This window comes from Harpia harpyja, chromosome 6 (genome assembly GCF_026419915.1).
Source record: "Harpia harpyja isolate bHarHar1 chromosome 6, bHarHar1 primary haplotype, whole genome shotgun sequence".
Taxonomy (NCBI): Eukaryota; Metazoa; Chordata; class Aves; order Accipitriformes; family Accipitridae; genus Harpia; species Harpia harpyja.
In genome coordinates, this window is record NC_068945.1 from 14,955,564 (window position 1) to 14,980,114 (window position 24,551).

General features: G+C 41.2%; 1 protein-coding gene across 1 annotated transcript in view; it reads left to right on the forward strand.

Moving 5' to 3' along the window:
• Positions 1-24,551, forward strand: part of RERG (RAS like estrogen regulated growth inhibitor) — a 113,924-nt gene that overhangs the window by 67,135 nt on the left and 22,238 nt on the right. The window lies entirely within an intron of this gene.

The window sequence follows — 24,551 nt, forward strand, 5'->3', positions numbered from 1 at the left end:
GAATCTACACAGTGTGGGATAAAAATTAAGTACAGATGAGAAGTAAGAGAGAACGTGATTATGAAAGGAAAGGTGAAATCTAGTCACTTCTTCCTGTTTATCTAATGTTACAATGCAAGAACATCACTCTCTGGAAAGATTAATAGCTGGTACACCTACTTTAGAGCAACATAAGAGGAAATGATGCTCCAAACAGCAGCTGTTTAACCTGTGCATTGCACATCCAGAGGAGATCATCACATCACTTTCATTGTCAAAATGTTGAAACAGTTTCTGGTCTTCAATAAATATCTCTAATTATAGGTGGTAGGGCACTGGAGGGCTTTGTGAAAGAGTCATGATTTAGACCTTCAGAGGAGCACTGCCAGGCCTGAGGTCTGTTTTATCATGGATATAAATGCTGGGCTCACACTACCAGGAATGTCTAATCCATGACTAACCAGAAGAATCTGAGTCCACAGCATAAAAAATAACCCCAAGGTCTACATTGGTGGGTAGTCAGGAATGTTAAGCACTAGAAGGCAGTAATCAAGCATGCCAGAATTTACAAGATCAAGTAAGATTTACTCCTAACCTGACTCCTAAAAATATTGGATAGTATACACATCCTAATCTGGAAAGGTCTTTGAACATACTTCATCTAGAAATAAAAGTGGGCATCTTATGGCAGCACACTTGCATAGAATAGAAACTGACTGTCTCCAAGTTGAGATGACAGCCACCTTGAACTCACTAGCTCCTACACCTCCCCCCGCTACTCCCCCCCCCAAATTCTTATTTGGTTAAAAAATATTAACAGTAGGAGAGCTTCATTTTTGGCAACACTTTCTTTTTACATTCAAGTCAAGCCAGTGCTACTGGACCAAATCTTCAGCTGGTGTAAATCAGCATGATTCTGTTGGTTTCACTGAAACTCAAATGAAGCTCAAACTTGTCTCTTGACTTCAGTCACACTGTTCTGGTCTGCACAGAGGGTTTGCCCTACTGCCCATTGTAGTTCGTGCAGGTCACGGTTCACTGACCATTTTCCCTCTACTTAGAGCCAGTGAGACCTCTGACCTGCTCTCCTTAAGGCTTTCACAACCCAGGAAGGAAGCAGCCAGAATGGTCACTCCCTCCTTGTCTCCTCTTTGTAGACAATTGGAGCATGGAGCGGCACCCAGAGCGCACTCAAATTGTGTCACTGCGCCTCTGGGACTCACAACTGAGAGACAGTTTGGAAGAAAACTACTCCAGTTACCTCTGAAAATCTGGTATGATTCTACACTTGAGTTCTTCAGATCTTACACATTATTAAGATGCTTGTGAGACTAGGATTGTCAGCAGTGAGGAATGAACCAGGGAATCCAGCTTCTCAACACCGGAACCCTCTTGTTGTCTGAGCTCTTTCAGCTCTGTTGCATAAAGCTCTAGCAAGATCTTCAGCTCTCCTGTGTAGTCCAGCCACCTGGATCACAATCATATTAAACGCATATTTTCTCCAGCATCTTAGAGCGGTGTCCTTTGCAACTCATAGCTTAAAGAACCAAGAGTCAGTCTGGGACTTAGTGACCATTTAATTATACATGCTCCCTCTTCTATGTTATCCGTATGCACAAATAAGAACAGTGCATGTGACGCCAATTTTGCTAAAAAACTATATAACTAAATGTATATCAGAAAGATATATGTAAGTAAATTTTAAGGCAAGGTAAAAACACAGAAAAAGATACTTGCAACTTCTAGATAGGTCATTGCAGGCACAGAATTATGAACCTACTATTTTTCCCTCACCTGCCCTCTGAATTTTTGGCATACCCTTGCTGTCATACACCTTGCATTGTTTGTTGCTTTAAATGCTAATGCTAAAAGAGAGTAATTTGGTGGCAAATTGAAGGAACGTTTAATCTAATCAATGCTTGCTTTGAACTTCTGCAATGCTATGAAAGCTTGTCAAATTACTGTATTTACATAGTGCAGCTGCTATTCATGAGCCTGCACATTATACATTATTTAATGCTGCACATAGGTGCCGGCAGAGCTCAGGACTGTGGTTGCACGTGCAGAAATGTCTTCATGCTTTGTTGCAACCTATCTCTGGTTGCACAAGTAATATCAGAATCTTAAGAGAACCTTCTGTGAGGAAAGTTCAGTATTTTTCTCCTGGTCTCATTCAAAACCAACAAGAACAGAAGCACATGAAAAAGTAATCGAAAAAGTAAGTTAACTGAACTATTTCCAACTTCTAAAGAAGCGCTAAGCAATTTCAGTTTACAGAGAAGCTTCAAGTAACAGAAACAAATAAACAGTTTAATTTGGATGAAATCAAGACGGTATTCAAAGTAAATCTAAGCACTGTTTTTCCTCATAGAATTATACTTAGTGAATGTAATATACTTTATGAAAAAAATTATAGGCAATAAAGTCTTAATTTACAGAAAAATTTCAGCCTACACAGGAAAACGTCACATAGTAGCGTTACCTGGTGGAATCCAGAACTGGAGATTTCTGTCTATGTCACCACTGCAGGGTGGCTCTCAGCAAGTTATGCCGTATCCATGTACCTTGTGTTTATCATACAGCAGTGAAGTATGTTCTTCTAGTGAATAAGTCATCTTGCAGAACTGTAGGTGTAAACAGAATTACGTAAGAGCTAATACCAAATATTTATATTAACTTGCTTATATAGCTGAAAACTTCGCATGGATAGACGCTACATGCAAGTGTGTAATCGTGAGGCATTAACTGGAAAACAGGAAACATCATTTGCTTATCAGCAATAAATTGGCAGGACTGGCAAAATATTTTGAAGGCTGCTAGATACATACGCAGGATTTAGGAACCCAAAATTTAGCTCGTATAAAGTCAAGGTAATAGCTGAAGGAAGGTAATACAGGCACTATGTAAGAAATTTGGAAAAGAGTAATGCCGAAAGTGATCTGGAAGCTGCACTGAATTACAAACAAATCAAAGGTTGTAACATTATACGATTGTGAAGAACAGTGGCATGTGCTTGGGTTTTGTGAATGAAAGCTCCTATCAGTGTAGAAAGAATGTAACAAAAATCTTAAGTATAAAAGCTGTTTCAGTACCTGAAACATAAATACATCTATGCTAGGCTTTCCTTTATTAATTTTATAGCATGCTTTAGGCAAAATGGGCATACTGGAGGAAATGGGAGAATAAGCAACAAAAAAGGACAGGGGCTCAGTGGGTGAATATGTAACCAAAAAAATTAAAGGATATGAATAATCAGGAAGGAAGCAATACTGTGAAAACCTAAAGCTACTCCCTAAGTCCTGTTATTGAAAAAATAGGATTTTTTTGAAGAGGCCACACCAAGAATTTTTTTTTTTTTTAGAATATTCTGAACGCTGTTAATTATTGAACAAACACCCCTACGTTGTTTGTGGAAACCAAGTAAAAGAATGCAAAGCAAATATGCAAGTAAACTAACTAATAACTAGTGTTTATTCAATTACTGTTTTGTACAAACAAGCAGAATGTTTTAATATCAGTTTGTAAACATCTCCTTACCCAAACTGCATGTTCACTTGAACATCATCTACATGCGAGTCAGCTGAAAAAAAGCACATGCAAAACACAGGCTAAAATTCAAAGGAAAAAGCCCTTAAAAGCGCAATAAGAAGGGATGAAGAAGGATGAAGAAAAGCAAGGAAAAAAGTAATTATTCAAATTTTTTCTTGATAAACAATGTTAGAAAACTGTCAACCACAGAAAGACAAAAAAATATCTACTCAGCTTTAATAAACTCAGTTCTGGATTGGCAAATAGAAGATTTTAAACAAGGCTGTCTGCCAAGAAGAAGAGAAGTGGAAGTCCCAGCTGTAATTAAATAGATTGACTCCTCTTCCTCTGGAAGCAGCAGAGCAAGAGCTCCTCTTTGATGGCTCTTCAAAACTTCCCCCTTTCTGTGGCTGTTGCAGTGAAGACCACTTGGCTCAAGGGAGGCTGAATTAGGAACAGTATGAGGACTGGAGATTCTTAGGACTTACAGCCTTTTCATTCAGGTGTTTGCATGAGGAGGAAAAAAATTTATTTTGGGGAAAAAAGGAGTGCCTCAGCTGAGGATCTCCCTTCCTTCCTGCCAGGGGAGCTTCCAGCCTGCCAGGGAACTCAGGTTGGGGAAAAGGGCAGCAATTGCCCTCAGCTGCCTCCCCTCCCCTGCCAAGAGACAGGTGCTTACGATGCAGATTGCTGGGCTCTCTCCTCTAGAGGAGGTTAAAACAGAAGAGAATTTGCTTTTCAAATACAGAGGTTATTAGCTTTGATGACTCAACCATACAAACTGTAGATCCTAGTTAGGTGTCCCCCTCAGCAGAACCACTCCCTTCCTCACTGGGACGGTTAGAGCTGCATGAAGCTGAGGACGTGCGTCCTTTACTGAAACGTCTTATCCTTCTCAAGCGAGTTTTCAGGTTTCTGAGGTTTTCTACCTCAACTGACATTGCTTGAGCAACCATTCAGCTTCCCTATTAGGATAAGCCAAGGATGAAGAATTTCTAGGATATGATGCAGTCCCTTATATAAGGGCAAATCAGCTGAGTGGTGACTTGTTTTTACAGCTTCCTTTTAGATACACTTTTCCCTTACTTTGTCCTCTCTCCTGAAGCTCACACCCCCAGAAGCTAGTACAACCCTGCACCATGCCAGCTGCTCAAAACCCAAGGGGAAGCCGCCCTTGAAGGTGTCCTGTACCATCTGGCTGGGACCTTGCTGGCTGGGCCAGCCAGCTGCTCTGCTGGGGGATGCTGCAGGGGTGGTTGGTATGTCCTACAGCTCACAGGCAGCATCTCTTGGGAGGAATCCAGGCTCTTCTTTCCAATCTACCTTGGTTTAGAAATCTTCTGAATGTTATTAGATTCTGTAAGACCTGACCTTTAAAAGTCAGGGGTGCAATTAACCAATCTGGCCAGCTCCACATCAGCAGCTCAGGCTAGCCTAGGAGAGGCAGGAACCAGACAGTTCACTTCTGACTAATGTTATTAAAGAGGAACAGGAGGTGAACCCAGACGCTCTAATTAAACTGCAGCAGGTCTGCTCAGCAGGCTGTTACGATTGAGTGCAAAGCAGAGATACTGTGCAAAGCATGCTAGAATCCCTGGGCTTCATCTAATTACGTGGCATAGCCATTTTTGTGTTGATTTGCTAGCACTAGCCTGTCATCCAGCTGGCAAAAGAAAGGGAAGGTATCCAGAGAAATGGGGATCCTCCACTGCCAATGCTCTGGTCCAGAGGCCTCTATACTAACTCACTTTATCAAAACCAATGCATAAAGGCATGGCTAGAATGGAAGGAAAGGCAGTGTGGCCAGGAGATTGCCTTCATTATCTATATGAGTGACTCTGCTCTGTTTTCATTTGTATGTCAGAAATAGCCCTGTATGTAAGAGTGCCCCTGAAGATCAGAGGAGTCATTTGCCTGAGTCTGACTCAGTGTTTCCTTGGTGTAGGTGAAGATGCCAGCTCTAGAGCCTCTGGCCAGTGCTAAATGGTCACTTTCTCTCCCTGTCCCATCTACTTTAGATATGGACTTAAATGGCAAAACAGAAATTCTGCAGAAAGGTGAATCTTGCGGCTCTGTTGGGCTTTTTTGCTTTTTCTGGTATTTCAGTTGGCTTGCATTGTGGACTACATTTGCCTGTGTCAGTGTTTGCTGTCCTTTCCACTGGGGATCTACTGACATTTCTTGCTTCTTTCCCTCTCTTCATCCGGCTCGCAGTGAATTGCCTCTGGTTCCATGCAACCTTTTTCTGTTGACACACAGAAAACCTCGGACTTAAGATAAACTACTTTTACTTGGATCAAATGGGCCAAGCCTGAATTTGGCTTTTATTTAGGCTGGTAGCCTACCCACTCTGTAGTACAAACACAAGTCAAACCTGGTCGGTTGGTGCTGATTGTTTTGGCTCCTTGTTTCTCTCATCTCTTGTTCTGAGAAGCAGAGGAGTTTTCTTAGCAGTTCACTGTGGAAGAGCCACAGGCTCTTTGTTTACTCACAGAGAGCCTTGGGCTGTCGCTAACCTTCCTACAGTACACCAAAATGACCCTGCATATTCAAGGAACCCAAATATCCTTAACATTATTGAAAGTTGAATGTATGTAATGGGAAAAAGCAGGGACGATATTCTTAAATGTAGGCATTAGCTTCCTGCAACTCTTTACCCAAGGGTCAGAGTCGGGGTCCTCCCGATTGTAATCCAATGCAGGAACCTAATCTATCAACTAGAAAAAAATCTTGGAGAAATTAGTCTTGTGAGGCTAAAGACAGTTGTTGCAAATAGATCCCTAACACATCTTAGATCTTAGCCTAAGCCTCCAAGTTTTCTAGTGTTTAGCTGATTATGCAAGTGAGCAGCTATGTATTTCATGTCTGTTAAGTAAGATGGGTGCAAGAGCTTGGGCATTGATTTGTTTAGGCTTAAGAACCTAATCCAAAAATCATTTGAAGCTTCCTAATGATTTCTCAGCTAAGCCTCTGAATTGCCCCTCTTACTTGTCTTTCTCTATTTGAGTACTGCTGGTAGAATTTGCAGCTGAAAAATATACTACTTTGACTTGCAGAAAAACATTGTTAGCATGATTAGCTCTGAGGAAACAAAAAACTCTAAGACTTTTGTACTTGCTCCTGATTTATGTCTATTTTTTCACCTCTACTTTGCTGTCCCATATACTATAGTATTGTTAATCCAGTTCCATAATAATGCACAAAACTTCCAATTGTTTTAAAGTAGAAGCTATAGGAATAATTAGATATATTGCTAATATAAACTATAACGAAAGTCTAAACTGGCATAGGTGCATTAGTACTTGCAAAGCTAGTAGGGGTTGTATCTCTTCTTGGAAGTAATGAAAATGACAGAAATTGCAAGTTATAAACAGGGACTGAGGGCCAATATTTTTAACAGAAGTATGTCCCTAATACTGCAAATAAGTGCCAGGAAACTTGGTGCTTCTGGAAATCCGATTAGGTCCCTATTTGCATCTTAAGAGCTTAAATATACTTATGCTTATGGTAAATGAGAACTTTGAACGGAGGCTGATGTTGGATCTGGGCCTTTGAAAAAAATCTAACCTCGCTGAAGTGATTGGGAAATCTTTCAAATGCCTTTTAAAGATTTCCCAATCTTTTAAGTAGGGGTCATCCAAAATTTTGACAACCATAGACCAAATGATATGATAGGAATTTGCTCAGATTGGGCTTTTGGAGACAAATATATTTTATGATCTTAGAGAGCAGTGGAAAAATAATTTTGCCAGGCCTAGGTGGAAAAGACCCATGGGCCATCAGCTGTGCAGCCATGCACCAAGCTTATGGAGTGACTAGTTACTCATTAACCCCCTTTTTATGATACTTGCTCTTTTCCTGATCAAAGGAGGGAAAAAAGCATACTTGCTGCAATTCAAGTCCTACTGGAGAGAAGCATAAGAAGGTTTATTTACTATATAATCTTTTCAAATGGAGTTAAAGAGAATTTAATTTGGCTTAAATCATAGACTTGTCCTCTGCATGAGTGGATCACAACTTACTTGCCTACATTTGAGAATCAAGACTCACACAGATACTGAAATCTAAAGACGGGGAAATCTAATGGTGGGAAATGTGGCCAATGCTATTTGGATGAGTAAGGGGAAAGACAAGGTGTGGGAACGTTATTATTAAGAACTAGTTCCAACCATAGTTAGCAGAGAAGTTATCACATTTTTTTGTCTTAAGATCCTTCTAGTGAAAAAAAAAATAAAATTCCTTCCTAAAAGGGCAGGAAAAGAAAGACAGAGTGATGAAGCAGAAGGATGGGGAAACCTGCCACGAAATTTTACCTAAAGTTGAAGTATTTCAGGTTTTCTTTCAGAAAATGGGAGGGGTGCATTGGAAGGGCAATAGCCTAAAATGGCAACATTTTCATCAAAAGAGTTCCAGTTAAATCTCTACTGACCAGGGCAATGATAGTTGTAATTTACTCATTTTTCTCTACATACTTCCTCTACTTCCCTCATATAAATTTGAACTTAACTACCCTGTCCGCCCTCCCCTCAGGCCTATGATTGTACTAAACCAGGGTTTTTACCATGACCCCTTCGGCACACAACCCTGCGATACCTCTTGGACTCATTAGTCGCCTGTTGTGGTTTACAGCGCATCCGTCTGCCATTCGTTAGGCCCTCTGGTCGCAGCTAGCAGGAAGCTAGCTCAGGTCTGCTGGAGCAAGACCATAATGAAGCAACAGCCGAGTCTAATCCTAGCTAGCAGTTATTGTCCATGTTTCATTAGCTGTGTGTTTATGGACATTTGTGGGATGTTGTTTTCCTCCTCTGTTAGGCTACATGCTTTCTTTTGTAATTAGTGTAGCTTGAAGAAAGATCTGCTGGAATAAATGGATGAGGCCTTTGGCTTAGTGAGAATGGCGCAAAGAGTCAGGTAAGCATTTGGAGTGATGCCTTCAACCAAAACTGGACACTTGTAATGTACGCACTTCCAAGGGACTAACCCTGCCAACACACTCCACAGCAAGTGCCTAAACCCCCCCAGCAGTAACTGGTGAGCGGCTGCAGTGCTCCCCACCGGTACCATCTAGACAGTTGTGGAAGGCCCAGGCAAGCAGGTGAGCAATTAAAGAATAGGGAGAAAAAGTAGCCAGCTGTTTTTCGAGGAGTTCCCTGCCCAAACAGTCAGAATTTGATCTAACAATCCTTTTCCCAATGATTTTTGAAGTTGATTTAGTTTAACCAAATTTCGTAAGAGAAAGACCAGGAGTAAGCCTATCCACATAAGAGCTGTTGAGACTTAGCAGTTGTACTTTAATTTACATGCAAGATGATTTTCCAGGTGCAAGCAAGCTTTTCAGAGCCATGAATAGCAAAGGAAACACTTGAAAAATTAGTGAAATGTTTGCAAGAACCCTCACAGAGAAGACATTGGAGGGATGAGAAGCTCTCTCTTTAGGAGACTGCTTTACAATGCAGGAATTTAGCCTAGGCCTCCTTGTTTCCAGCTATTGGAGGCACAGGGATTTCAGTCTTAACTTCTTTCTTGTAGGGGTGGGGCTGCTTCTGGTATCAATTTGAGAACATTACTTATCTCATCGCACCTAAACAACTCCCTGGAGGCATGAGCTTCAACCTAGGGAAAGAAAGGCAAAGCTGTTGATGACTTCAGTGGGTTGTGCCTCAGGCTCCATTCAAGAAAGGAAGAATTCAGTACAAAAGTCATCTCAGAAATATATAGCTACGTTGAGCAATGGCAGGGCACTTCCCAGCTGTTGAACAATTTAACAGCCAAATCGAAAATAGCCTCCTGATGCATGTTCCTCTAGGAATCATTTCAGTGGCATGTAAGATTTCTGCCCTTTCATTGTCAGCTTTATTTCCAGGAATGTTTTTCTTTTTTCCAGCCAATGCTTTCTGTCACAGGGGCTTATCTGACAATAGATTGCAATGAGCCTGCTGCTTCTCTGCTTTCCCAAACACACAGTCCTGGCCTTCTTATCTCCTGTATCAATGAGTGACATACCTTTAAATGTTGTACTTCATCTAATTAAAATGAGAGTACAACCTATGCCCCTTTTCTAACCAGACCATGCTCATTCTTTTAGAGTAGTGAATTATTCATCTCTTCTTGCCAATTCTGCTTTTTGCCAGGCTAAACTGTGAAGAACTGGAGGGAAGGGAATTCAGAGAATGGGGAGGAATAACAAAATTCCTCCTCCAGCTCTGACCTTGATAACAGTGGGGAGAGCAGGAATCACTGCCTTGGCTGCTTATCCTCCAGGACAACAGGTAGAGCAGATAGAGTAGCTAAGCCTGCCTGGAGCAGGAGCATGACAGAGCAATGCTGCTGGGAAGCAGGACCAGGATCACCGTGGCTTTTATTGCTCCCTTGGGGCTCCATCACATCTGCCCCAGGTGGATGAGCAGGAGGTGCCACAGCCCTCCCAGGTGCTCTGCTGTGTAAACAGCAAGCCCACAGGGCAGGATAATACCTGTACCTGGAGCATAAGACTATATCTTTTCTTCTATATGAAATCAAAACAATAAAGAGGGGATCAGACTACTTTAAAAATAACCCTTGCTCCTGTAAGAAAGGTGAGCAAAGGTCTTAGCTTTGGCTGAACTCAGCTGGAGCTGAAGAGTTCATCCCACCCTGCAGCAGAGTCATTTGTGAGACCACAAGACTCATCTTTATCTCCTGGGGAGGCTATGTCAGGGTGCATCAGGAAAGTTAAAAATGCCAGCTAAATTTGCCTCCATTTTAAAGCAGGAAGGAACCAATGGTTATAGACTATTCTTGCTGTCTGTGAACAGCTCATTAAAAATGCAGCTTCTAACAAACAATAAAATAAAATGAATGCTTTCCTTAAAGGTACATCTGTGAAAGCATTGTTTCAGCATCCAAGTAAAAAGTACTATTTATATTTCCAAAACACTTCTGCTTTGTCAACATCAGCCTTTCTGCAGTGATAATCCGTTTATCCCGGCAGCAACACCATTACACCCAGGTTCCAGATGAAACTGAGGAATGTGGAGAGAAACTAAAGACCAAATTTTTCACAAATTGCTCCAGGGCTGAAAGAGGAAGATAGGTCACAAAAGAAATGTCTAGAAAAGCCCTAGTGAAAGTAAAATCACCAGGTGTAGAGTGTGTTTTCTCCAGCAGCAAAGCCAACTTAAGTATTCCCCACCTTTGCCACAAAACCACCTTCTGCTCTCAGTTTGGCCACTTTGGCTGTTGGAGGTACCATGCCTTTCTCAGGATCAGTGGAATGATCAGGGTTAACAAAAAAAAAAAAAAAAATCAAAAAACCCCAAACAGTCTTGAGGAAAGAGCATCTTCTGAATCAGGATAATTTCATTAATTCCACATAGAGATCATCCCCACAAACACATGAATCAGCATGGCTGGGTAGGTAGACTTGGAGAGCTACAGACTGGGGAGCAACAAGAGACTTGGTGGGGAGACATGGATGGGAGAATGCTGGGGAAGGGCATCCTTAGAGACCAACACCATTTAAATGCTATTGGGCATCATGCTGGCTAGCTCTCTGCCCTGCCAGGCACACTAATAGCTTTGAAAATGTAATCACCCATTATTCTGGGCAAAGCCAAACAAAAAGCATGGCAAAGCAAGGAATGTAAACCACGTCTCGGGCTGGCTCCCTAGCCACTGCATCAGCCTTCATTATGAGCAATTGGAGGTTTTCTTATTTGTCAAACTGTAGATTCCCAGGGCTGTGTTTCCTCATGGCTCATATGATGTCATTGTGAATGGCTAAGCAAACACAGATTGCTGCAGTCAGTATACGGCACTCTGCAGGGCAGTAACACGAAAAATATATATTGTTTTATTCAAGTGCTGGCAAAGAAAGTGGAATTGTTTATATTCTCTCTGCTCACTCTAAAAACATCACAGGGTGAAACTAAGGAAGTGTTCTTAAAAAAAAACATTAAAAGAAAAACTCAGTGATAAGAGGTTTATCACGCTGGCCTGAGAAAATAATAGCAGCTAATATCATCGTAATTGCAAACTTCCTTAGTCCTGAAGGATCTCTGAGCCCCTGACACTTACCCACTACAGTGGCATGTACCTACCAACCCGCAGGAAGGAGGTGAGGATCCTAGCAGGGAAAGATGACACAATACACTTATAAAACTGCCGTGGGATCTTTAACATCCCCCTAGAACAAACAGGAACTTGGTGTTGGCAGCCTCATGTAAAAGGAATGAAGAAAATCCCATCACTAAGGTCACTTCAAACTACACAAACCACTGAATGAGATAATGACTGGGAGAGTCCTGAATATGTGACTTGTTATCTTTGCTATCTGTGTAATTTCTATGGACAAGAGAATCTCACACAGATAGAACCTCAGATTTTGGGGGTATAACTCATTTTTCAGCATGAATAAATTTAGCAGATCTTCCCCTCTATATAGACTTTTAGCTAAGTATAGCTAATTAGCTAGCTGAGACCAGAAGAATGCTCCCTGTAGCTATTGCACTCTGGGGAGGCAGGGCCAGGTCTCCTGGCAGCTGTGATGAACATCATAAACTAAGTTATGTTAATCCTCCAAGTTTCAGACTTGAGATAAATCAGAGGTTTTACAACATCCATTATCTACTACTGTGTCTTTTATTTTGTTTGAAGACATATGATGTTCATTAGCTGAGTGCCCTTAAACATTGAATATGAAAGCAGAAATTTACCATTTAAATTTAGATCATGCTTTCCCCCTGCCACACACACACATAATTTTAAAGTTTACTCTGAACTGTTCCCAGGATTGCGTGTCCAGATTCCAAGCAGGAGGCTAATAATAACCCCTACATTATTATAAAACTACATAAAACTGTAGTTGCAGCCAGAGATAGATGATAGTTATTTATCAAAACAATGAATTAGTTTAAATTCATTTAATGCTGTCACTAGTACTGGGAACCAAGCACACCACACTGTAGTATACTGGCTGGACCACTTAGCAGTGTTTATCTTTGCCCATCGTAACATGCCATAGCTCTGATAGGAAACCATTACTTCCAGGTTCTGGGATGAATTAATCTTCCTACTGACAATGGTTGTATGGGATGAGCAGTGACTTGAGATCAGGCAGATCACCAGTTAGGCTTCAGATTTAAACAGGCTTTGGTCACTAGTGATTTATGGAAAGTTGCTCTCCACCCACACCTGCTCTTCTAGCCTGCTCCACAAAAGAAAAGAAGTGATACTGCAGGTGATGCTGTTAGTATACCATTAGGTGGCTACCAGTCCCATCTCCCTTAGGGTGATCTTTTTGCCTCTAGAAATTAGCATCTCCACAGCATGTTAGAAAACCTTTGTTCAGACTGAGCTTTCTTCTTCAGCTAATCATTTCTCCACTTTGCAACATACTTCTTTGTACTGTGAGAAAGAAGCATGTGGTGCATAGCATTTAACTTATGTTTTACTTCAGTTGTTGATCACAGCCTTTCTATCATTCACTTTTCTTGTTCTTTAGTATCACAGACCCTACTGTGCAAATGATACCTTTGTCCTTAAAGAGCTTCTCTGCTCCTGCTGCTGTGTCTCTTAATTCTCCATGTGTAACGGCAAAGCTGTTTGCTGTACAAAAAAATTGCTGGTACAAACAAAAGTTCATTATGCCAGGTGGCAAGTGAGTAACAGGAGCAGATGTCTTAACAACACAGAGAAAAGGAGGGAGGGTAAAAAAAAAAAAAAAAAAAAGCATAGATAAAACATGAGAACAGTCGTCAGGACATTTGCCACCACTTTCTGTGCGATGCTAGAGGCTGTTGGAAGATTATATACTATGTTGCTAGTACCTAGTCACACAAGCCTGAAAACCATTGTGGTTTATGTCACTGTCTGATATATCTGTTCTCACATGCCTTTCTCCATTCATTTTTCTGGGAACTTCTCCAGGTGTCTGGTTCAGGTACTTGGCAATGAGCCCATCAGAAAGAAAACAGTTCCTTATCTTCTGCCTTTAAAAGTCTAGGTAGCCAAGGAGCTGCAATGCAAAATCAATTAATAGCACAATTTGAAAAGAATGAGCTCCCATAAATATTGTATTGTGCACAGTATTAAAAAGATGTAACATTTATCAATGTGTATGTCATCAGGCTTATAAGAAAGAGGATCCTGAAAAATCCATAAGTCAGTTTTCAATGTATTTTGTTGCTCTAATTCTTCACTTCCCTGTGACACAGGCACCTTACAGTCATGCATCTATTGACTGATTTGTGGCTCATCAATCAGTAGGGCTGATACGAGCTTCTAGTGTTCACCTAATGTCCTTTGTCAAAGAAATCCAGAAATAGCACAGAACATATGATCTTTCAAGATTTTCCCATATAACCTACTCCAGCTGGATTGTAATCACAGTGTAAAGTTTTTCTGGGTTATCTGACATTTCCATGGAGCCAAACCCAGAAAGCTAGGGCATGCATGTAAATGAAATGAAGTATATCACAGAAAAAAACAGGGAACAGCTTGTTTTTCATTTGATGCAAGCTGTAGTCTCATCTGATAGAGTACACACGGACTTAAAATAAGACAAGAAAATTATTACAGTCAGGCTGAGAAGGAGAGTGATAGATAGTCTGTTCAGACTCTGACCACGCAGAAACAGCCAGTGCTGTCTACCAAAATGAAGTAGGGAGCTCTGCATCCCTTTACATCACTGGGTTTCTGAGGCAAATGAGAGAAGAAGGTACGCTTTACGTCATTTCTAGTTACCATTTGTGCTGATCTGTACAGACTTAGTGAAACAGTAGCACAGCAAGGCACTTTCACAAAGGTACTTTTTGCCATCATGAAGGTTACAGATACAGGCAGTGATCCAGCATTAATGCCAGTGGCCTTGCTCGCAGTGTGCTAACTGCCCTCTCATCCAGGCTGACTCACCAGGGCCTGATAAAACCCTATTTTTATGCATTTAGGGTTACTCTAAGTCTTCAGCCTAGCAGCAAAAGGGTATGTTGCGCCTTTCCAGGATGGCTTTGTCAGACCAGGACATACCACGTGAAACAAAATGTCTTTTTCTACTGGCAAGAACAGCAGTCAGTGGGATGGCGAAACACCAGCCAGCCCCCAGAACTATCAAGCACTAACCCCAGCATGAGGCAAATTGGTTCACTGAGCTCCTTACCGGCAGCCTCCCCCTTAGGCAGGGGTAAAGATTGATGGCCAGGTTGCTGCTGGCAGCCAGGGTGCTCTCGGAGAACAGCTGGTCCTCGTAGAACAGTCCCTACCCTGACCAAGGATTCACACAGAACTGGCTTTTCACTTCGTCGGAAAAACGTCTTCATGTCCTTCAGGCATGAGACTGCGCTCCCTGCCCTGCTTCCTGGGAAAGGAGTCCACGGCTCTCCCAGGACACACAGACCTTCTCTAATAAGGGAACTTCACTTCTCTCCCCTTTCTTCCAGTTCCTCCTATCCATCTCTTGCCTTCTGAGCATGGGAAGGGAGAGGGAGCAGGGATCAGCGCAAGAGCTGAAGGAGAGCCTTAAAAAAACCCCAAACCAAGCCAAAACCAACAACCAAACAAAAAAAAACCCACAACAAAACAGAACTAATAAAAAAAAAAGAAAGAAAGAAAAAAAACCAGAACAGCAACAAAAATCCCCACTCCTGCACTGGCCGTGGCTTCCTTCTGTGCTCATGCATGTTCCTCCCTTTGCACTGGCAGGGGATGAGGCAGCAGCTCCACACTGTCAGAGGAGCAGCTCAAGGCATCTCCAAAACAGCCGGCCAGCCCTTCCTTTCAGGAGGGCCACTCAGGTAAATCACATTGCCTGCATCTTGAGCCAGGCTTAGCATCAGCAGAGCTAAATCAACTTTGAACCCTTTTGGTACATACAGATAAGCTGAAGCAGCCAAGAAAGTGCATCTTTGCCATCTCCCTGTAACCGTGACATCTGGTTAAAAAACCCCACAGTTTAGTCCCACACGTTTCTCCAGTGCAATACAAAATAACACTGCAGTGAATAAAAGAACAAAATGGAGGCTGGTGACGTTGGGTTGGTTTGTTTGTTTTAAATCTGCATTTCCTAAGTTACGAGTTCTTTGAAAACAAATGGTGAGATGTTCAGGCATTTCCTTTGAAAGAGAAATCAAAAAAACTAGCTTCCAAAAAATGGCCTTTCTGTTACAAATGCATTTTCCAACAAAAATTCATTCATACAAAAATGCTTTGACAATAACCAGAAGATCATCCTGCCGTCTAAAGTATTACAGAATTCCCTCCTGTATTTCCTTTCTTTCTTTTTCCTTTTTAAAGATGACAAACTAATTTGACCAAGAGTGGGATGTTTTCTAAAGTCAACAGTGGGAGAAATGTCAGGAAAAAATGTACAAAAAAGCTAGAGCCCCCTGAAAATTTTGTCATCTTGCCATTGTCTTAATGAAGTACTGGATTTTTAAAGAAAAAAGCTTTCCAAACCTTCTTTCTTCTGAAAATATTTTCTTTTTTTTCAATTTTTTCTTAAATAAATCAAACTTTTTTTTAGTTTTTACCTTGAGATGGAGGGGTGGATTTTATGTCAAAGTTTTATACTGAGAATCCTATTCTACTTTACTTTGCCCAATGTCTTTCAAAACAGCGTGCAAGTTCAAACCTTACCTGTGTCAGTCATCTAGAAAAGCAACAGTTATTTTTGTGATTTCATCTGTAAGACTTGCTCAACAGCCCGATCGCAAATATACTCTGTCTCAGACACACAAACATCTGGAGGTGTTACCATTAACTATGTTTTGGAAAACCATATGTGTTAGTAACAGCACACCAGAAAGTTTAGTCTTCACAAAGGGGTGACATAACAAGTTATACAATGAAGCCAAGAGAGGAGAAATGGTAGAAGGATGGATATTACACACTGCGTTCCTAAAATGATCAAAACCATTAGACACACCAGTCTGACCATTTATCTTTTAGATGAGAGGAGACCTGTGAAATAAACAACCTTATTTTGGAGCAATGTATTATGGAATGGGATAACGTAATATAAATTAAGCCTCCTGCTTGTATTCCATATGCAGCAACTGTTGTAAAAAAAAGGCCTCCAGCACTGAAGGCAATGGGCAGAACATTACTACAAAAATCCTCCCGTTCAGTGGCAACGGGACGAATGACTACTATACTGTGTATTTTGTGAAATTCACAGTAGACTATTCCAGATGAATATATAGAGAGGTTCTTTTATTGTGAAATTACCATGCTAGAAGCAAGACAAGAAACGCTTCCTGCTGTTAACATTAGGATGTGGTTGTAATCAAAGATTTTGACAAACGATTCCTGTATTTTCCATATTCAGCACTGAATAAGGCAAGTAGCCTTCATTTCGCCGACATGCCTGTGCCAAGATTACTTTCTCCCAAGTCTCTGAGTGGTGGCAAATTTTGCGTCTAACCTGGGGGCCAGACATCTCTGTCAGTGAAGGGAGATTGTCAGTGCAGTTCCCTAACATCGGACTCAATTTGTGCAACAGCTGCAAGCCTACAAAAGCAGGACCGGGCATAGCTAGATGTTGCAGAAGAGCTGGTGCATCCACAAGAACCCATGCATGGGCATACGCAGGCAGGTAGCACCGCTAAGCCTGGGCAGCCGACACATCGTCTGGTTGGTGAGCAAGAGAGCAGAAACACGCAGGGAGAAGGGCACTGGGTGAACGTCACCCTAGAAGTAAGTGTGAACATAGGTAGAGCAATTACCCTTGTGCAAGTTGGGAAATGGATGGCTCACCTTTCCGTTTCACAAGCACCTGCAAGCATTAGTTTCATTGCACTGAAGTCAATGGTTTTTATGTTAATTTTCAGTGGTGGCAAAAGTAAATTACTGTGCATGCTCTGATAAAAGCACAAGTTATTGTTTACTTCATTCCTTGCAATTAAAAAGAGCTTGCAAAATAATCTAATGTAGTGCTTCCTTCCAGTCTGCTATTAAGACAGTTGAGAGGATATTAGTAAATACACCATGCTATGGATTGCCAGAGTTTCAGATGAGCTCCTTGAAACAAGTTACTTTTCTACAGACCCTTTCCACTCAAAAGTTCCTAAAATCAGGTACTTCCCACAGCAGTAAAATGCAGTTACATCTGAGATAAACTGAAATTGCCACTAACAAAAGAAATAGTCCCCAAAACTTTGTAGTAGAAACTGAAAAGTGACAGTGATTTTAAAAATGACACTAATTACACTGACATTTGGTCAGGCCAAAGAATGTATGTCCTGATGAAGACTGCTAAAAAACACGGATGAGTAGAATTATGGTTTCTGTCTCTTCTGCAGTAGCACAGTCCTTCCAAGCAACTTGTCAAAAGGAGGTCAGTTATTGACGTCTAATTGAACAACCTACTGAATTAGCATCTGAAACAGTCTTTGGAGGCCTGCTATGTGCATATTCAGCATGTAAAATATTATTTACCGTAAAGACAAATCCAATACACAGTGCTTAATTTTTACATTTGAAAGTATGCTAGTGTTTTTGAAGTTCTTGAACATGGGATGTTTGTTTAGTCCATGATGCGGCTGTGGGGATTAAGGTGGAGATTTGAGACAGGTATTCCAGTCCCTTTATACCCCACCAGAAGAAAAAGACATTTGAACCATTTTTGATGTTCAGATTTGGGTCCACAGAACGGAAGCCCACGTCATTACCACTGAAGAAAAAAGGCTTACATTACACTAAGCAACATAACCTCCTGAGAGGCAAGAGCAACACATTTCATCATGTAGCTGTTCAATCCCAGTCTGTATTTACTGTTACACAGTGTGTATATATATACACACATACACACACACTGTTATATATATATATACTGCTATACAGTATATATAAGCATATTAAAAAGTATACTTTTGATATTTATATTTATATATAAAAGTATATATACTTTTTATATTTATATCGTCAGTCAGTGGAGGACCTCACTGTGCTGTTACAGAAAAAACATACAAGCATACACAGTAGTTTCTCTGAACAGTTCAGTGCTTAAGGCAGTGATTAAAATATGCATAAAATATGCAGAGTTTGAGACAGCGAGGCAGTGTAAACCAGATGATTTTTATACTTGTTACAGTTCTTCCTTTCCTTTCCCCCCACTGATCTCATTTTGCTCCATTAGATTTACCTTCTAGTTTACTACAAGCACGTTAGGTCTCAACATCAGAAGTGACTACAGTGAACAAACCAAGAGAGGAGGGAAGGCAGAGAAAACCTCCTGTTGATGTCTCTCTCACCACTCGTATCCCCATACCACTGAACTGCCAGAGGTACTGTCAAAACTGAGTCAAACCCAGGCCCAGAGATGCAGAACCAGAAGTAATGACTGCATGTTTACATCCATGGCATGCCAGGGTCAGAAAAGGACTCTGCATTATAAGTTCATACCCAAACACACACAGACACCCCCAAATGACCTGCACTTTCAGGAGCAAATTAATTAAATTCTTATGGTAGTGCCTTTAAAACTAACCATTACTTCCCAAAGCTGGGCACAGAGCTGTTTAAGGAGGCAGCACATCGCATGCCAGAATCCTGTGGCACCGCCATCCTGCAGGCTGGAGCTTGCCACGTGCTCCAGGGGGACTGAAATTCCAATACATGAGGGGCCTCCAAGAGGGTGAATGGGGGATGAATTCTAACAAAAATATACATTTAAAAAAAATCAGATACTTCATTTGTGAAAGTGCCTTTTGATCATTATAACCTCTGGTTTAAACCACTCTGGTGTCTCCTGCCAAGCATGGTTTACTGATGACACATCATCATGGCACCAGGAATGGACTTGTTGATAAGTTAAATAATGGGACTACTTTCAGGCCATTTTTATAGCTGAAAATTCTCATGGCATAAAAGAGTCATCATACAGTTATTTCACTGTGGAGAACTGTTATTTTTCTTAGAATAACTTTGAACTCTGTAGCTTTTGAGGAAGGGGGATGTTTTTCAAATAAAACCCTGCTTCCATTCTTCCCCCAAAAGCTCAGCTTGTATTAGCTGGAACAATAACAAACTTGTGAAGATATGTATTCAGGCAGATTGTAAATTTAGCCAGAGCATTTATATGTTACTAAATCCAAACAAAGATCTAAAGCAAGACACAAAACACCACCAAAAAAAAAAAAAGTTTCCAAAAGATATGGACTGAGATTTTTAAAGCTAAGTAAGGGACTCAGCCACACAAGTCCCAAAGAAATTGATTAATTATGTGGTTGATAATCTCAGTTTATATGCCAAGTTAATTCCTGATATAACTTCATTGTCTTCAGTGGAGTTACACTGCAAATGTATTTGACAGATAGTCATGTTTCTTCTCCAAGAATAACTTCTAAGGCAGAAGGTTTAAACATGAGTGAATGAAAGTCCTGGGCCAAGTTCTACCCTAATTTAAACCCTGTACAGAACAGCTGACTTGGAAGTAAGGGTGTAAGGAAAGGCAGAAAGAGACATGAGTCTATTCTTCCTTTGCTGGGACATTACATCAATTCTCTTAGGTAATGGTCATGTCTCCAAAAAACACAGCGGGAATCCAAATTGCAGTTTGTTGGAGATTCTTTCATTCTAAGCCTGCAAGTTCTTGTATTTCACAAGCAGTAAGTGTTCAGGAAAGAGCCTGGACTAGTCTCAGTGGAGGACCGTGAAATTCTCTCCTATTAGGTACTCCATGGATCTGAATCTTGCCTGCTTCAGAATGCATCTCATCTTCTTTGAGGATAAGCACTGGAAATGGTCATTTTAATACAAACATTGGAATTAGTCACCAAATTTAATCAGAAAATAATGCGTTTCAGACATTCTCAACCTCAATGTTATTTCGAATCAAAACCCAGCATTTGGATTATTTTTTTTAGTGTGTTGGGTTATTTTGGGCTCATTATTAGTATTAGAGTTAAGCATGTCTAAATAAGGCTGGTGGGTCAAACAGGGTGCACACACCTTTGCTAAGGTGAGAAGGAAGTAATGCCCATCTCAAGTCTTTCTGTGCAGCATTGCTAAGGACACGGGGAAGTTTTATTGCTTTGCCCAAAGCGTCATTTAAGCCAGCGGCAGAAATCTGAGCGCTACAGCTCTTAAGTATAGTGAATTCCTAATGTCCTCACTTCTGATTCTTCTGCTGGCAGAAGTTATTTTGCTCAAAGTGATGTAATCTGGCAGTAAGTGAGCTCAGCATAAACAAAATGGCTCCACATAATACCTCTGCTCTAGGGGGATCACTGCTAGGGCAGGCGATGCGAGCCAGCAAGCTGGTCTCTGGACTGACAGCCCGAGCACTTCGATGCCCTTCCCAGCTCTCCTCTCATTGACTATTTTCAGTCAAGTCGGACAGCAAAGTCACATACATTGTTTTAATACTCAACTGGATGTCAGGGGCCCATCTGCTAAGCACCCCTAATGAGGCAAAAGTGAAGACATTTCACATCCAACATAGTTTGCAATAGTTATAAACAGGACAGACACTGGATCAAAAGCATCTCACATTCCCCACCTGTGAAATGCAGCTGCTAATCTTCAGCCTCGTAAAAATGTGTGGAAGTGAAAAGCCACATAGGATGGGCTGTGACCACTGCCTTGAAGGAAAGCAGGAGTATTTTGAGGGAATCGGCCAGACCAGAAGCAGGGAGGTTGAGCATAGCCAGCCCTGCAGGAATAGCAGCTCTGCATGGCCCCAAGTGTGCATGCCCCCAAAACTGGCACAGAGCACGTGGCTCTGAAGCTGACACTTCCCCACTCACCTGGAGTTGTGCTGAGGTGCATTTTCTTCCCTTCACTGGGCCCAAGTGAGCCTTATGCAAGTACTTGATAACTGGCAGTGCTGAGCGAGCGACTTGCTGAGTTTGCTGTGCTCCCCACTGAGACCTGTCCGCAAGGGAGACTGATTGCCATTTGGCCCTACGCATGGGAGCCACCTCCCACCCTTCCTTTCTTTTCTTCAGCTCCCTCCTGCATATGTGATTATTTGTTATTTCTGCATACAGGCCTTCCTGCTGGAGATGAATACGACCTACTCTTTCCCTCCTCACCAGAGCTTACATCTGCAATCTCTAATTCTTCACTTCTGTAGCACTCAATGCCTGTACCATTTTACCCCATGTACATAGCTGTACCTCTCTTCTCCCAGGCTCATCTCAGCTGCTGCGGCCCAGTTCTACCTTTCCTCCTTATTGCTTGTCACCTTGTCCCCTCCTTCATTCGGGCTACCTCCAAAATCAGCTCTTTTCCCTCTTTTCCTTCAGAGATGCTGCTCTCTATCACCTGTCTCAGACATTAGTGCTTGACAGACTTTCTTCCAGGCCCCTTCATCACTTTGATACTCCTCTCCAGCAATTTTCATCTACAAGTACAAGGTTGTCATAACTAAATGGACCATGTTTAAATATGAAAATAGCTGGACAGGTTCCCCCACTCTCTTCTGCCTTTTTTCTCTCTTCATTATCTACTCCAGGTCCAGGCACAAGCTCAGGGTAAGGCACTGCAACACAGGTAGCACATCACTACTACTCCTTCAGAGTACAGCTGTGAAAGAAGAAAGCATTTTTTAAATCTGTTCTTGAAAAAGAAGATGGTAAGGAGTCTTCTGAAAGCATGTCAGGAGAACTTTTACCCTGCACTTCCCCAGTCAAAATGGGGAAAAAAAAAAAAAAATAACATGCTGTATATTTTACTAGCAATTAGAGAATAGTCATGACCAAATTTTTGAAACATCAAGATGCTTAAACCATTCCAATTGAGGTAAAATGTGGGGAATTTACTTTAGCTTCATAAATCTTAGAGAATCAGTCTAGCTTTGTCATGTAAATAAACCATGTAATAGGTTTTCTAGAGATAGGTAATACAAGTGGACAAATCGTAGAATCATAGAATGGTTTGAGTTAGAAAGGACCATTAAAGGTCATCAGATCATCTCAAGCTTGATGACTTGTATCCTAGAATGTCCCTCTGTTTTTCCACTAACTGTAGAGGGAGGCTAGCTATTTAGCTAAAACTTCTTCATATGGCTAAAATTAGGTTAAACGAGTCCTATCTGACTGGAATAAAAATGATAAATTGGTAGATGAAAAGATGGACATAAGCCAGCAATGTGCAGCCCAGAAAGCCAACCATATCCTGGGCTGCATCTAAAGTAGCATGGCCAGCAGGTCAATGGAGGTGATTCCGCCCCTCTACTCCACTCTGGTGAAACCCCACCTGAAGTACTGCATCCAGCTCCAGAGTCCTCAGTTCAAGGCATGGACCTGTTGGAGCAGGTCCAGAGGAGGGCCACAAAAATGATTAGAGGGATGGAACACCTCTCCTATGAGGACAGGCTGAGAGAGTTGGGGTTGTTCAGCCTGGAGAAGAGAAAGCTCTGGGGAGACCTTATTGCAGCCTTTCAATACTTGAAGGGGGCTTATAAGAAAGATGGGGACAGGCTTTTTAGTATGGCTTGTTGCAATAGGACAAGGGGTAATGGTTTTAAACTAAAAGAAGGTAGATTCAGACTGGGTATAAGGAAGAAATTTTTTACAATGAGGGTGGTGAAACACTGGAACAGGTTGCCCAGAGAGGTGGTAGATGCCCCATCCCCGGAATCATTCAAGGTCAGGTTGGACAGGGCTCTAAGCAACCTGATCTAGTTGAAGATATCCTTGCTCATTGCAGGGGGGTTGGACTAGGTGACCTTTAAAGGTCTCTTCCAACCCAAACAATTCTAAGATTCTATGAAAAAAGGCCTGGTGCAGACATCATCATGGACGGAAAACAAGCTATACAGAGATCTTCTTGTAGTATACTGACATCCACATCAGGACTACGACTTGAAAAGTTACTTTGGCTAAGAAATGCCACATTCACTCTGAGGGCCAAGGAGAGTATTTCTGCAAAGGCTAAAAAAAATTTTAAAAGTAGGATTTCCTAAGGAAAATAGAAACTTAAAATAACACCGATTTAAAATTGCTTCTTGTGCAGTGATCTCATTTCCTTAGGATCAGCTGCTTCTTACTCCTCCAAGTGTGAGGCATAGTTAAATCTTTCTGAAAACTAATGTTCTGGTTGTATTTAAAAAATAGGTTCTGATCAAGCAGAGCTTAATTAATTATATTTATTCTGCAGAGTATTGCCTTGTCCTACTCTTGGGCACAGAAATCTGGGATTTGAGGCATTCTCATGGCTTTAATTTTGAAAAGGATCAGAACTGGGTTTAGCTGTCATCTTTTACTGTCTGTCTGCAACTGAAAGAACAGAACAATCCTGTAGGGCTGACGACAAGGAAAACTTCTCCTATAGCTGAAATTACTGCAATCATAGCTAGAGCAGTGGTATCTCTAGCTCCATTTTGGAAACGCAGAAAGGATTTTGAATAGTTGGCAGTGGTGAACACTTTGTTTACACCCTAGAAATTCAAGGCACTGCTTAGTTTTAAATTAGAACATAATCAATATCCTAACAAAGCCTTTATAGATTGTTTTTAAAGGGGCTGAAAGGATAGAAAAAATTAAATATAAGAACATAAGTAGCAAGATCTTAGCCCATAAACTAAACTTGAGATCTAGTTATCCAGTGGTCCAAGATCTAAAGCTTTATTTCTACTTCTGAAAATTCATTAATAGCATTTGTTGACCATTGGTTTAAAGTGTTATAGCTGATTCCTTCAAGTGACAAGTAGGCAAAACATGGAAGATAAATTGTTGCAAGGAATGCATGCCAAAATACAGAATGAAGCTATTTAGCCAATTTTACCTTCCAAGGTTTAAAATCTGAAGGGAAAGTTTTCAAGAATTAAATTATTTTGAACACCCCTAGTTTTGAAGCTTCAAAGCATGCTGGATCAAAAAATGCCAACCCTTTTTCCCCACTGGTTATGGGAAATCTAAAGCATCCAAAATAGGGTTTTTTTTCAAATGTTGTCTGCTCATAGCACTGTAAATGGGGTTGGTTTGGCTTTTTAATGGTAGAAGCTGTTGTGACAAAAAAATAAGTGGGGAAAAAAGTTAGAAACTACCATTGAAAATCTCTTGGTATTCTTTGTCCTGCATTGTTGCATGGGTAAAGAGTTTTTGTTTTCACTTTGTTTCCCCCCT